Consider the following 11,795-nt stretch of genomic DNA (forward strand, 5'->3'; position numbering starts at 1 on the left):
AATGAGTACCTAGTGTAAATCTTAACATATAAAATAACCAATTGTAAAAACCTGAACTATATGTTCCTAAGAGTTTTTTTTTGTATTAGGCAATTCACCCTAAAAAGAGTGCTATGTGCCGTTAAAGTTAGGGGAGATGGTTATAATTTTATGGGAAATCTATACGGGAATAGGAAATCTCAAATATTGAAGTCATTCAAGTCTATGAACTTGTATAGAACTGAGAAAATGCGAGAATTGTTAAGAGAAAATAAATAAGGAATACTAAGGGGAGATTGGTGGGTGATTTTTATAAGTAAACGATAAAAGCCTTTGAAAGATGAATGATTTTTACAATTAAAGAAAACATGATCAAGAGTCTCATTTTCCATGCCGCACTGGCAGAGTGGACTATCTAGGACCCGGATTTTAAACAAATGGGATGCAATGGAGCAATGACCAATTCTCATTCTCGAGATACAGGAAATAAATCTTTTGGATTTTTTCTTGCCGTGGAACCAAGGTTTACTTGGTATATGATTTTGTATTCCAGCATAAAAAGCACCAGTTCGGGTTTTCGTATTAGACCAATTTTCTTCCCAGGAGCGAATCATATTGGATTTAAGAATTGGGATGACGTCAGAGATAGGAATTCTAAAATCTAAAGGATTAGAGCCAGAAATTGTTCCAAGTTTAGCTAGAGAATCGGCTTTCTCGTTACCCTCAATTCCCAAATGGCCAGGGACCCAAACCAATATTGTCTCGAAATTTAATTCATTTAAAGATTTAAGGGTGTTTCTGATATTATAAATAATATAGTCTTCTGGTTTATGGATATTTGAGGAAATTTTCAACACTGCGCTTAGTGAGTAAGTGCACAGTAAGGCTCGTCGAATATTGAAAAGCTGGATTTGGCTCAAAGCTTGTTCAATTGCGAAGCATTCTGCAGTAAATATAGAAATTTCTTTAGGCAATTTATAAGACAAATCTAAATCGAATTCGGGAATGTGTACCGCAGCTCCACAATCTTTGTTATCAGACTTAGAACCATCTGTGTAAATGAGTGAAAATTCTGGAAACTTAGAAGATGTAATGTTTTTAAATTTTTCCTCAACATTTTGATTAGATGAGGTTAAAATATCAGTTCGGAAGTCTGAAGTTATAACATTGGGGATATAATTGATAGAATCAAATGGGATAGTGAAAATAGGAAGGATAGGATCTTTTTGTAGATTTTGGAGGGAAGAGGACAGAGATTTGAATGAAAGAAAACTTTTTAGAAGGAGAGGAAGTCGATTTTTATCTGTCGATCTTTTTTCGTTATTTAAGTTATTGAACAAATAATCAAGGCTTTGTTCTAAAGGGTGACGCGATACAGAAAAAGATTTAAAAATATATTTATCAGCCAGGAATTGTCTCCTCAGAATTAAGGGGGGATCAACACATTCTACCTGGAGAGAATTAATTGGAGAAGATTTCATCGCTCCAATAATTATTCTGAGCGCTTTCGACTGAATTCTTTCAAGTTTTTTGTCAAAATATTTAGGAAGAGGATCGAAAAGAAATGTTCCATAATCCAAATGGCTTCGCACTAGAGCACCATACATCAATTTAAGAGTAGTAGGATGAGATCCCCACCACACTCTGGAAACAGCTCGCATAATATTTAGCCCCTTTTCACACTTAGCCGAAATGTTCTGAATATGCGGGAGCCAGGAAAGTTTATGATCCAAAAGTAGTCCAAGAAATTTAATTTGCTTAACGATTTGAAGAGGGACATTATCAAAGCAGACAGAAAAGGGGGGTATTTTTCTTTTGCGCGTAAAAGCCACTACTTTGGTTTTAGACGTAGCTAAATTCATCCCATTTGTCAACAACCAAACTTTAATATTATGTAAAGCCAAATTCAATTCCTTCGCAGCGCGCGATAGATTTTTGTGTGATAAATATATAAGGAAATCATCAGCAAAATAAAGTCGCTTGATAGATGAAGGAATTACATTGTCTAAATCACTTATATATATATTAAATAATAATGGACTGATTACGGACCCCTGAGGTAACCCCTTCCATAGTTTGCGATTTATTGTTTTTGAGGAAAAGTGGATAATAATGGATCTGTCTGTTAGTAAATTAATAATAAATTGAACTAGTTTTAAGGGAATTTTTATTTTAATTAATTTTTCTTTCAAAATGTTAATTAATACATCGTCGTAAGCTGACGAAAGATCAAGAAATGTGGCCAGAGTGCAAGAATTAAGGGACTGAGATATACGGATGTCTGTTGTTAATACACTTAAATTATCTATGGTTGATTTCTTTTTCCGGAAGCCATATTGATTAGGAGAGATAATTCTGTTATTTTCAACAAACCATTCCAATCTGTTCTTTATCAAGTGTTCTGCTACTTTCATTAAACACGACGAAAGAGCAATAGGACGATAGGATGAGATTTCAGATGGATTTTGCCAGGTTTTAAAATCGGAAGAATTTTTTGAACTTTCCAGACTTCAGGAATAAATCCCGTTTCGAACATGTAATTAATTAGGGATACAAAATATTCAACCGACATGTCTGAGAATGCTTTAATGAAACTATATAAGATTCCATCAGGGCCAGGAGAAGAGTCTGGAAGGGAATTGATTACTCGATTTAATTCACTTACTGAGAAAGGAGAGTCCAGCCAGCTAGAGTGAGATGGATAAGAAATAAAGGAAGGCATTTCCTCACATCTGGCAACTGACGGAGGAGCTATCTTATCAGCAAAACCTATAATAATTTCTTCTGGAATATGTTTGGAACGCTGGGGAGTATATGACGAACCGAATTTTTTTAAATTGGACCATACGGATGACTGGGGAGATTCAGGAGACAAGCGTTCACAGAATTTTCGCCATCCAGACCGCTTTTTGTTTTTCAAAACGCGTTTCGCTTCTGCCTGGGCGCGTTTCACAGAAAGGTAATTTTCGAAAGACATACATTTACGGAAAATGGAAATTGCTTCTCTTCTGGATTTGACGACACTAGTGCATTCTTCATCCCACCATGGGGTGGAATGTTTTATCTTAATGTTTACATTACGTTTTTTAAGTGTTTTTTCTGCAGCTTTTATTATCATGTTAGGAAATAATTCACATTGTAAACTAGTGTTGACAAGGGAAGACTTAGATGCTTGAACAATGGAGTCTAATTCTGAAGAAAAATTTCTCCAATTCGCGTCTTTCGTTTTAAATTTAAAACTATTGTTTATCGAAAAGGAATGCGTGGAAGATAGATGGTGGAAGGTAATTATTATAGGAAAATGGTCACTGGAAAGTGGATCTTTAAGAATGTTCCAAGAACATATGGGAATCACCGAAGATGAGCAAAGAGATAAATCGACTGCACTTTTCCGATGTTGAGGGGCAGTGAAACGAGTTGGAGATCCATAATTTAGAATACATAAATTATAGGTATCCATAAATTCTAATAGATTATGGCCAGAACGGTTTGTTAACTCACTGCCCCAAGAAGGAGAATGAGCATTGAAGTCCCCAAGTATCATATACGGGGGACGAATCTGGGATATAAATGTTGACCATTCGTTTTCAACAAAAATTGTAGAGGGAGAGATATATATTGATAGTAATGTAATATCAGATACAACAGCTGCTACTATCTGAAAATTATTGGGGAGAGTGTTGAAAATAATTTGTTTAAAAGGGATAGAATTATGTATAATAAGAGCAGTGCCACCTTTGCCATCCAGTCTATCATGTCTTAGACAATGATATCCAGGAATCTTAAATTGGTATGAGGGTTTTAACCACGTTTCGGAGATGGCAGCAACTGAAATATTATGTTCATCAAGTAACTGTACAAGATCAATTTTGTTGGCGAATAGACTTCTACTATTCCATTGAAGTATTTTGCTCAGTTGCGGATACATCGGGAAGGCTAGAGAGTAAAGATTTCATATAATCGGCAGCGTTGGACGGTACTTTATTGTTATTTGAAAGGATCGTAATTAATAAGGAAATTAAAGTTTGAATAAAAGAAGAATTTTCAATCATGACTTTAGGTAAGATATCGGAAGTGGAACAGTTTTTTAAGGCAGTCCCATTGGGAGCCTGGGATTTATTATTCCCATTCGGGTTAAGTAAAAGATCATTATGTAGTTTTTTTATCGAAAGAAGGAATAAATTTTGGATTAGATTTTATCGGTTTGAAAATTGTTTCTTTGTGGGAAGATGATAGAGGGGATTTAGGGGAAGAAAAATGAAAGATAGAAGCGTTAGACGTTATCTCTGCAAAAGATTTTTTCGTAGGAGAGAATAATTTAGAAGCCTGAAAGTAGGAAATGTTGTCTGCAGCCATTGACTGTTTGATATTTCTCTGTCTAGATAACTCTGGACAGGCCACACTAACAGCAGTATGGTTGCCCTTACAATTAATACAAATAGGGTTATTCGTTGTATTTTGACACTGTTCAAAGAGATGATCCTCTCCGCAATGGAAACAACGAGGAGGGGAACGACAAATAGGTTTTGAATGGCCAAAACGGCAACAGTTGAAACATTGGATCGTCGGGAATCTGTATACTTCAACGGGAAGAGCGTTATAATAAATAAATACACGGGATGGTAATGTTTGACCTTCAAAAGTGATAACAACGGATTGGGAAGGTTTCCATATAGTGGTGCCGGTGGAAGTATCCTTGAAATTCAAACGACGTGCTTTTAAAACTTTTGGAGTTAATTGAGAGTCATTAAGAGCGTCTACTATTTCTGTTTCTGATAGATCGGTTGGGATACCTCTTACTCTGCCCATTCTGGTTAAATTGAAAGTAGGTATGAAAGATTTAAATTTATTATTTGAAAGAGAACCTATTTTTTTAACAAAATCATTAGCTAATGTGGCGGATTTAAATTCTATGGATAGTTTGTATCGACCTTCCGGTTTTATTGATCCATTTATAATACCGAGGTTATTGAGTTTTGAGCTAAAAATAAATTTACCGAAATCCAGGGGATGAATTATTTTCCCCTGTTCAGTCCTTTGGACATTAACAATAAATGGAGCTGAAGATGAAATAGAATACATAAGCTCAATGGCTTTTGCTTCTGTAGGAATGGTATCATTATAACTTCCATGAGAGATTGGGGATTCGTTTGTTTGTGAAAGAGATTTAATTTTAGGTGGTACATTAAGACAAAGCGGAGGTCGTCGTTTTCGGGAAGGAATGGTTACAGAAGCTTGGGAATCATCAGAATCGTAGACGTCTGCAATCTTAGAAATGGACTCAAAAAAAAAAAATGAAACAATAAATACTATTTAAGAAATAATAAATGGTAGAAATAATACACGTAACTGCGTCGCAAACTAATAATAGAAACAAAAATAATGAATACGAAAATGTAACAATAAATAAATCTTATCTGTACGCCGCGCCGCCGTCAGTCAGCCGTCAAACACAGAGCACTGGAAGTAAACACGACTGCACACTACCGAGGTTCGGTGACTCTTTTTGTTCCTAAGAGTTAAAATGTATACATATTCAAGACTTGACAATTTTTTATGTAAATTACATAATGTCTTTAGGCAGTAAAGAAAAGGACTAAAATACAAACGAATTATTTTCATATATTTTTTTTTCCATAAACTGTTTTCGAAAGAGAGGTCTTGTATTTAAAAAAAAAAAATAAATGGACCCCAGAAAGAAGAAGAAAATGGCATTGTTTATTGTTTGTATCCACAGTATATATCAGTATTAAGACATATGACAGTTAATTTTATATTGTCAATATCATAAAAATAAATCACAAAATAATCGGTAAAGCACGTCTTATAAGGAATAAAAGATTCGGTGTTTATTATTAATAATCATTTTTAACCCCCGCATACAGAAAATCTAAAGAAATTAAAATAATCCTCAAAATTAAAGTTGTTACCACACCATGGCCATTTCCGAATCATTAGAATTTATTAAAATAACTGTGCCGGCACTCGACAGTCGAGGTGGTAAATAAACATGAAACAGGTTTTTCGTTACCGTTTAAGTTCCGAAACGGTTGCAACATTTTCGGATTTTGGTGAAACTGTAAAAAAATTATTATTGCCCGCAATGCACACGCGCATAATACTTCCAATAGACCATAAACTATTTAAGCATTCTTGCAAAACATTTAAATTAAACGCCCGTCCGCAACCCTGTGCCAGAAACACCGTAACCCTTTTGACGAAACGTTTTTGCGTGAAACTCCGTCGCTGACCGTTGCGACGAAACTCTCTCGAAAAAATTATACGCCAAACGCCGCATCCAGTTACGAATAATCCTTTCACCAAGATTATATTGTAATAACGGTGCATTACTACCTTTTGAAATGCAATATTTGCAATGAACGAAAAACGTAGATAGGTAGTATGCGAATAAAACATCAGATTTTGTTTTTTATTTATCAAGTATTTTTAATAGTGGTTTCGGCTATTTTGAAAAAGAAACTGAAAAATGCTCACCTCTTCAAATGGTCGTCATCAAATAATTTTAGTAAAGCTATAGGTAAATAGACAATCAGTAAGTACAACTTTAGGAATTTTAGAACATATTTGTTTAGATTTTATTAGAATAACTTCTGATATATTTTAAGGTTGTAAGGTTAAGTTTTAGTAGTATTATCTTCTTTTTGAATCATATATTTGTTTAAGCTTATTGTTAAATCCGGTACTGACCGCGCCTCACCCCAGAATAATGTATATGTACTCCAGAATTCTCTCTAGAATGCGAATCACAGAATTCAATATTATTCTTTACAAAACGTAACAGCGGCAGGACCAGGGGCAGTGGGATATTGAAATATCGTTATTATATGTATTTGGGTTCGTTCTGCACATCTCTACTTCTCCACATCTCCACTCTACCCTGTTATACCTACCCTCCACCCTTTGCCGCAATGCGAACATCCTACGAAGGGAAGACTGATAATAAATACGTGCCATCATTCCGGATCCTTTAGCTTTACATTTGGAGAGACAGAGAGTTGGAAGAGACAATCAGGAATACAAAATATATATTTTGGATGCTCTGCCTAGTGGTGTGCGTAATCGGGAGCTTTATTATTTTGGTGGAATCAATCATTCCGAGAACTGAAACATTTCGAAATATAATATTTTTACTGGAACGATAATGACTGAGCGCAGCGAAGTCCTGTTTTAACTCGACCATTTGCCATTTCACCTGTCTGTAAATTTATTTGTTACGTTACAGATCCGGTTCGAGATGGTGGCCGTGTTAGATACTACCTTTTTATACAGCTAGAATTCCCATGATCGTGGTCCTACTAGGAGGTTTCAAATCAGAATAATCAATATTATGATACCTACCGGCCTGAAGAAAGTTCAAAAGAACTTTTTAATTGAGATCGTGACATTTCTATTGACAAATTGTAAAATTCATTCTTCGAAATAAAAAAATATACATATATGCGTAAAATATTTATGGTTTATAATTAGATAGGTAGGTATTTAGTAGATACAAATGTGTTTTGTGACATTGTTTTCCAAGGCGTCTTTTTTCTTTAATATTAGACATCAAACACAAAACAAACCACCAACCGCTACTGATAGTGACACATTTGTAAACACCATGTTAATTTAATTAAATATTTAAGTTATTCCTTTTCTGTTCAAAGAGAAATAAAAAGCTCTATTTACGATGGCCCTGTTTGCCGCTACCCGACACCGGCACCGGCACCAGTTCGCGGAGCTTCCATCTAACCACGGAACTAATAAGGTTCGTGATCCGCAAGCCGGTTTATGGGGGCACTCGGAGATCCTCAGCTTTTACCTCCCGAGTCCCAACTTCGGGCAAACACATATTCTGAGTCGTGGCAAACATAGCTAGAACATAGCTGTGCCGGGACATTTATCCCAAAATCCGAATATATATCACTTCTAACATGTTTGTAGGGAAGTAGGTCGCTGTTTGCTGGGATTCCAGATGTTATATCGTCGAAAATAGAAATTGACTTGGGTATATCGATGAATTTTTTCTATTATAAACATATTTTTAATAAATATATAACACGCAAAAGTGAATGTTAGAAGAAGTCATGGCATGATCAAATGAATTAAATATATATCTACTTGAGTCAGGCCACGGCAAGAGTCATAAGTGAATAACGAATGAGTGAGACGATGCGTGAATGTAAATGATGCAAGGAATTTGTGCCGAAACAGAGTTGTGTGGTGGTCCATCCTCTCTGCCTACCTCTGCGAGAAAAACTGATGTTTAGTAACGAAATTTTAAAGTAGAAGATTGTTAATCATTGACGCGTTTTTTTTTCAGAATGAGGTTTTAGCTGTAAAACTGAAATTAAAAAGCTGAATTCTGATTTGCCCAGCTTATTTTTTTCTAAAATTTCTGGGTTGGCTCATGTATTTTCAGCTCCCAGCGACATTTATTGCTTTGAAATAACTGATACCATCAACATAGCAGCTTTATCGTGTAAAATAAGACTTTCTTCAGATTTTAAAAAGTATCTAACGTATTTTCCTTTCCAATTTCAGTTGTCGTGTAATGTTGCACGACAACTTTGCTCTTCGATCATTTGTTGATTTGCCCTTGACATTTTTTGTAGATTTTACTTATATGATGAAAAATAATCCTATTATCATTCTCTTATTGACATGGTAACGGGAAGTCACTTGAAAGGACATGTGCATTTTTCATCCCGTCCGAATGGGACTTGCAAACCTATTTATTTATTTTAATTATTTAACGCCCATAGGGCTTTTACATGGTTGGTAGTATAATTTTAATTTGACATATACTTTGAAACATAAAAAATAAGAATAAAATTGCATTTCATAAAAGCTATGCAACAAGTCATACAAACACAAGAAACAAAAACAGAAAATTACAGCTATTTGTAGGTTTACATGATGTGTTTAGGAGTATTGTTGAAATAAATGTTTTAAATGATCCACAAAACTTGCCAAGTTGGTATTGAATATGTCAACATCACCCAAGTAATGATTTCCCATGGTGTGAAGTCGTTGTATCGGAAAGTGGGCAATGTAGTTACGCTTATGTGTGCTGCTGTAGAATATTGTATTTTGTCGTGTTGTTACTGTGGGTGTATGTATGTTTATAAGTTGCAGGAGTTCACAACAGTCGAATTTTGAGTTAAGTATTTTGAATAAGAACGTTAAATATATTATATTTGCGGTGCAAACATGAAACAGCAAACAATCAAATAAGCCAATTGGTTATTCGCAACTGGGTTATACGTAGCTTGCCACGATGATTCATTTATTTAAAGCAGTCACTCGGGTCTCGAAAGTTTCAGAAAAACATATCTCAATTTTATGATATATTAATTATATGAGCATAAATCGAAAAGGAAGGCATGCGTTAAGTGGAAAGTTCAACCTTATCGCCACCATTTTATCTTAGAAATTTACTAAATGGGTCGCCTTAAAACTCCTTCGCAGAAGTAAGTTTTTTAATTATACTCTCTTCTGATGGTAGATTCATGCACAAATGCCACCATCAAGTAAACAAAATGAGGACATCTTTTTATTCCCACCAGTTAAGTAGGTGGTGAGTACCAAACTCATCTCTAACCTACTTTCTTTACCCACCCCATCCCCTACTTACTTGAAGACTCTTAAAAATTTTATTCACACAAATCTAATGTGTGAGGAAGAAATAGTTAAACTGGAATTTAACCCACCTACGTTATATTTATATTAATTACAAAATTAAATTAAAGGGGTCACTTATTTAATGATTCAATTTGAAACATACTCGTATTTCAAATTTGTATACTTTTTCTGAACTGAAAACTTGAGGTCATCATCAAAGCGATGTTATATTATAGAAAGGAAATACCTGCGTATTCGGATGTAGGAAAATCAAAGAACGCGAAACCTTTCCACAGTTTTATCAATATATCACAATACCTACCCAAGTATTTTGAAAAGTGGAATTATCAAATTTGCGAAAGTCACTCAGTAATGTTCAGTTTCCATGCGAACCCCAGTAGACTTTTTGTGACTTGGGTTAGCTGTTAACCCGCGACACCACCGATTCTGGCTTATAATTTATTTAATTCGTTGGATGGTAGTAATAATTTATGTAATTGGGCGAATACACAGGATATTGGAAGAAAAGCACAGAACACAAACAATTCGTAAAAAAGTAAGTACACAACATTGCACACAAAGGTGGTGCAAAAGTTATTCCGACTAACATGAAAATAATCTGAGTCCTTACAGAAACATGCAAACAGGTAGGTGTTTACCAACCACTAATAAAATACACCCAAAAATTGTGTAGCTTGATAGTAAATGCATTATTGTTTATGGTGGAAACTAGAGATCAATTTATAGATTCAGTATCCATGGAATGTTTTATTTTTTAGAGATTTTTTAATAACAGGAGCCAGCGAGACTATGGCATCCTAATAGAGGTATGTGGTGAAGCTGTGGCGGTAGTTAGGAGGGAAAGATAAGAGAAGGGTGGATGAGGGGACTAACCTCATGGAAGAAGATAGGAGCAGGATGGGATGGCCGAAGGACCGAAACCAGTGGAAAACATTTGAGGAGGAGATTAAATTCTACCCCTAGGATATAGCGCCTTAATGATGATGATGAGTAGAGAAGATTTTTTCAAGCTTCCCTTTTTTATGGTCTTTTTCTGGGTAACATCGGATACGAATATACAATTACTCATCCGGTAATAAAAATGAGAGTAAAAAAAAAACATTAAATTGCCCAGAATATATTGGAAGCCGAGGACAAGAGCGCCGATCATTAATCCATTTACTACATACTGAAAGTGCTAAAACAAATTTGACCTAATGATAAAAAATGGTGATGGATTTTTCGACATTTAAGACATCGCAAATTACGGTGCCAACGAAACAATGTATTACGAACTTAAGGCCTGATGATAAATTTTGCCATATCGACTGCTTAGAGTTAAAATCTCTTATCTCCAAATATCATAATATTGAGAAAACTGGAAATATAACCTTCAAAAATTAGTTTTTTCAATAAAGAAATAAGTTGAAAGTTCCATATTATACAATCTGTAACTGATGTAGATACAATATTTTCGCATATATTTTCCCTTAGCATAAAGATAAATTATTATGCCTATTGTTAAGGAGACACAATATCTGTGATCTTAAAAACATTGCTTGGAAGATTTTCAATTACACATTTAAATATGTTTATGCCTTCGGGAAGGTTGATTTAAGTGATGCAATGTTTAGACCAAAAAAAATATCGGCTACCTTTAGAACATTTCAGAACTTAACTCTTTTTTGACCAAAATTGAAGAAAACATATTTCAACTGTAAGCCGTCGATACACTCGTATGATCTGTTTTAATCTGTGGCTATCTATCTATCCGAGACATATTTTTGCTTGTGGTTTCAAAAGCTGTATACAGATTACAGGTACCAAACTTCAGGTAATGAAAATGTCTGTTCCATCTTCGTCAGCATTTTGTTGGGCAATAGTATATCGAGATTATCTATTGGGGTTTAGTATCAATAATACGCATTCGACTTCGATGACGAACAACTAACATTAAATGTTTTGGGATTCCATCGAAGAGCCAAATAGTCGTAGCCAAAAAGACCATTGGATCCACGCTATACGGAAATGCGTTGATGTGAAAGGCCTAAGGAATTACAAATAGATTAGTTTTTGTGAAGTTGTTAATTTGTCTTTCCAAATCAGATTAATAAACATAGCTAAATCTATAAATATGTATGAGTTATAAGTCGCTTATTTGTAAGTCACTTTGTTAATTTGAGTAATTAGTC

Source organism: Hesperophylax consimilis, chromosome 3 (genome assembly GCF_061612785.1).
Source record: "Hesperophylax consimilis isolate HC1 chromosome 3, BYU_Hcon_1.0, whole genome shotgun sequence".
In the NCBI taxonomy this organism is placed as follows: domain Eukaryota; kingdom Metazoa; phylum Arthropoda; class Insecta; order Trichoptera; family Limnephilidae; genus Hesperophylax; species Hesperophylax consimilis.